Genomic DNA, 5,000 nt, shown 5'->3' with positions numbered 1-5,000 from the left:
GCAAAGTTGTAAAAACAATTAAGAAGCCTTGGCCACTACTAGCTGATCTGGAGTCAGAAAAGCTACTTGCACTCCAAGGGTTATGAGCAATCAGGTCATACAATTCAGTGACATTAGTTACTAAGAGAAGGCATCACTGTTATTAATGACCATAGTATAATATCCCCCAACTGTATGTGTGGAAATTCAGACTATGGTTCGAATCAAATCAGCTGCTCTGGCAGAACCATTCAGTGAAGATCTTAAGACTTATGAACTTGCAACCAAGCTGAAATGCTTAATTGTGGGCTCGTCCGGGATTTGAACCCAGGACCTCTCGCACCCTAAGCGAGAATCATACCCCTAGACCAACGAGCCACTGCTGAGTAGCTTGGCTTTACTTTTCGAGAGTAAAGACCTGGGTCCTGTTGGTGGATCATCCTGTATTTCTGTGATTGAGTGCACCCCGTTGCTGTAGTTTGTTTGGTCAAGTGCGGCGGGTAGGAGCCTTCTTCTAGTGAAGTTCCACAGCCACTGCTGTATTCTCCTCTAAACAGAAACTGCTGGAGCTTCCATCGCACAAACGAATCTTGGATGCAGTGACACGCTGAAATAGCACAGTGGACATGTTCAAACGCTATCTCGAGCAGCAAGCAGCCATAGCAGTAGCTTCCGTGAGTACAGCTGTTTGATTGTTGATGCCTTTGTGCAACTGCAAATGTGACGCGGGAACGATATGTTCCAGCGTGAATTATGTAATTGCAAGCATGTGACTAAAAGGACAACTTGATCCTTATCAATGGCCTGGATAGCTCAGTCGGTAGAGCATCAGACTTTTAATCTGAGGGTCCAGGGTTCAAGTCCCTGTTCAGGCTTGTCTTCACACTTTGCTTGGAAATTCTCCATTGAGTAAAATACCGATGTCAACTTGGAAATTCCTCATTCGGGTAAAAAAATGATGTTACATCCTTCAGCTGTTTTGCAAGCGTAAAGCTTCACATTTCCCACCTCACTGGCAAGGAATTGCACAATAGCAGCTCGCAAAGTTGTAAAAACAAGTAAGAAGCCTGGGCCACTACTAGCTGATCTGGAGTCAGAAAAGCTACTTGCACTCCAAGGGTTATGAGCAATCAGGTCATACAATTCAGTGACATTAGTTACTAAGAGAAGGCATCACTGTTATTAATGATCATAGTATAATATCCCCCAACTGTATGTGTGGAAATTCAGACTATGGTTCGAATCAAATCAGCTGCTCTGGCAGAACCATTCAGTGAAGATCTTAAGACTTATGAACTTGCAACCAAGCTGAAATGCTTAAATGTGGGCTCGTCCGGGATTTGAACCCGGGACCTCTCGCACCCTAAGCGAGAATCATACCCCTAGACCAACGAGCCACTGCTGAGTAGCTTGGCTTTACTTTTCGAGAGTAAAGACCTGGGTCCTGTTGGTGGATCATCCTGTATTTCTGTGATTGAGTGCACCCCGTTGCTGTAGTTTGTTTGGTCAAGTGCGGCGGGTAGGAGCCTTCTTCTAGTGAAGTTCCACAGCCACTGCTGTATTCTCCTCTAAACAGAAACTGCTGGAGCTTCCATCGCACAAACGAATCTTGGATGCAGTGACACGCTGAAATAGCACAGTGGACATGTTCAAACGCTATCTCGAGCAGCAAGCAGCCATAGCAGTAGCTTCCGTGAGTACAGCTGTTTGATTGTTGATGCCTTTGTGCAACTGCAAATGTGACGCGGGAACGATATGTTCCAGCGTGAATTATGTAATTGCAAGCACATGACTAAAAGGACAACTTGATCCTTATCAAGGGCCTGGATAGCTCAGTCGGTAGAGCATCAGACTTTTAATCTGAGGGTCCAGGGTTCAAGTCCCTGTTCAGGCTTGTCTTCACACTTTGCTTGGAAATTCTCCATTGAGTAAAATACCGATGTCAACTTGGAAATTCCTCATTCGGGTAAAAAAATGATGTTACATCCTTCAGCTGTTTTGCAAGCGTAAAGCTTCACATTTCCCACCTCACTGGCATGGAATTGCACAATAGCAGCTCGCAAAGTCGTAAAAACAATTAAGAAGCCTTGGCCACTACTAGCTGATCTGGAGTCAGAAAAGCTACTTGCACTCCAAGGGTTATGAGCAATCAGGTCATACAATTCAGTGACATTAGTTACTAAGAGAAGGCATCACTGTTATTAATGATCATAGTATAATATCCCCCAACTGTATGTGTGGAAATTCAGACTATGGTTCGAATCAAATCAGCTGCTCTGGCAGAACCATTCAGTGAAGATCTTAAGACTTATGAACTTGCAACCAAGCTGAAATGCTTAAATGTGGGCTCGTCCGGGATTTGAACCCGGGACCTCTCGCACCCTAAGCGAGAATCATACCCCTAGACCAACGAGCCACTGCTGAGTAGCTTCGCTTTACTTTTCGAGAGTAAAGACCTGGGTCCTGTTGGTGGATCATCCTGTATTTCTGTGATTGAGTGTACCCCGTTGCTGTAGTTTGTTTGGTCAAGTGCGGCGGGTAGGAGCCTTCTTCTAGTGAAGTTCCACAGCCACTGCTGTATTCTCCTCTAAACAGAAACTGCTGGAGCTTCCATCGCACAAACGAATCTTGGATGCAGTGACACGCTGAAATAGCACAGTGGACATGTTCAAACGCTATCTCGAGCAGCAAGCAGCCATAGCAGTAGCTTCCGTGAGTACAGCTGTTTGATTGTTGATGCCTTTGTGCAACTGCAAATGTGACGCGGGAACGATATGTTCCAGCGTGAATTATGTAATTGCAAGCACATGACTAAAAGGACAACTTGATCCTTATCAAGGGCCTGGATAGCTCAGTCGGTAGAGCATCAGACTTTTAATCTGAGGGTCCAGGGTTCAAGTCCCTGTTCAGGCTTGTCTTCACACTTTGCTTGGAAATTCTCCATTGAGTAAAATACCGATGTCAACTTGGAAAATCCTCATTCGGGTAAAAAAATGATGTTACATCCTTCAGCTGTTTTGCAAGCGTAAAGCTTCACATTTCCCACCTCACTGGCATGGAATTGCACAATAGCAGCTCGCAAAGTTGTTGGGTTCAAAAAGTACAGCTGTTTGATTGTTGATGCCTTTGTGCAACTGCAAATGTGACGCGGGAACGATATGTTCCAGCGTGAATTATGTAATTGCAAGCACGTGACTAAAAGGACAACTTGATCCTTATCAATGGCCTGGATAGCTCAGTCGGTAGAGCATCAGACTTTTAATCTGAGGGTCCAGGGTTCAAGTCCCTGTTCAGGCTTGTCTTCACACTTTGCTTGGAAATTCTCCATTGAGTAAAATACCGATGTCAACATGGAAATTCCTCATTCGGGTAAAAAAATGATGTTACATCCTTCAGCTGTTTTGCAAGCGTAAAGCTTCACATTTCCCACCTCACTGGCATGGAATTGCACAATAGCAGCTCGCAAAGTTGTAAAAACAATTAAGAAGCCTTGGCCACTACTAGCTGATCTGGAGTCAGAAAAGCTACTTGCACTCCAAGGGTTATGAGCAATCAGGTCATACAATTCAGTGACATTAGTTACTAAGAGAAGGCATCACTGTTATTAATGATCATAGTATAATATCCCCCAACTGTATGTGTGGAAATTCAGACTATGGTTCGAATCAAATCAGCTGCTCTGGCAGAACCATTCAGTGAAGATCTTAAGACTTATGAACTTGCAACCAAGCTGAAATGCTTAATTGTGGGCTCGTCCGGGATTTGAACCCGGGACCTCTCGCACCCTAAGCGAGAATCATACCCCTAGACCAGGGGTCTCAAACTCGCGGCCCGCGGGCCAATTGCGGCCCGCGGGATGATATTTTGCGGCCCCCTACTGGACATCAACGTTTAGTGTTAATGCGGCCCGCGCGCAACTGTTTGCCGAGTCGTTGCGCGAGAGTTGGACGTTTTATTTATTTTATCACTTGTAGGCTATCATAGCGCAGGCTCATGTCAGCAACGTTATGTTAGTGACTTGGTTGAAACGTGATTCCGGAGTGATACCAAGTAAAGTGGAAGCAAATGCATCCTCGCTATCTCTCTCCTCTGCGAGCACTCAGTGCTCTCATGCTCTGCATGTCTGTCTGTCTGTGTGTACGGGTCTGGTCCAATCACATACGCGTCCCGTCAGCGTTTTTCCCCCTCACCCACAGTCTGCGAATCAGAGGCAGAGTAGGGGAGTAGGGCGGGTCTTCACGGACTGCATGTCGTCTCTCTCTTTCAGTTCAAATCGGAGCAGAGTTGAAAGCGCATTGATTGATTGATTGATTGATTGATTGATTGATTGATTGATTGATTGATTGATTGTCGACAGTAAACTCGCTCCCAGTTTTATCTCTGTGAGATAAATGTAGCTATTAGCCTATTTTCGCCAGCAGGCAGCCAGCAGAAAAATATGGCATTTTCAAAGATGGTCAGTAAAAGGAAAGTCGACTGCAATTCAAAGGTGAATGGACGGGAAAATATGCATTCAGCCTAGGCAGCCTTGCGTCCCAGCCAGGGGCGTAGCTGGAGATTCTGGGCCCCATGAAAGAATCAATTTGTGGGCCCCCAATCTATAAAAAAATGTGGGGCATTTATTTATTGATGAAAACGCATAATATGGTTTTTACCTATTTTTTTATAATACAGGCAATTATACTTTTGTGTCATCTACATTAACTTACTTTAGGATAATAATAAAACCATATTAATAAAAAGATAATAATAGTGTTCTCACAGCTTTGTGATAGAATAAAAAAAATGCACAGTGCATTTCCATAGCTGTGGATGAGTCCACTGACCACTGAGAAGCCTGAAGAACCGTTCATGTTCTGAAGAACTGTTCTGAAATGTTATTGCTAAAGATTGAGAAGATTGGATCAGTTGTACTTTTTTTTTGAATACTTGAAACCCTTTTTTTGTGGAATATTTGATGCGGCCCAGCCTCACCCAGACTCTACCTCCAGCGGCCCCCAGGTAAATTGAGTTTGAGACCC

Source organism: Notolepis coatsorum (assembly GCF_963971535.1).
Source record: "Notolepis coatsorum genome assembly, chromosome: 14".
Lineage (NCBI taxonomy): Eukaryota > Metazoa > Chordata > Actinopteri > Aulopiformes > Paralepididae > Notolepis > Notolepis coatsorum.
The sequence above is the reverse complement of the archived record's forward strand: the minus strand, read 5'-3'. Positions refer to the sequence as shown.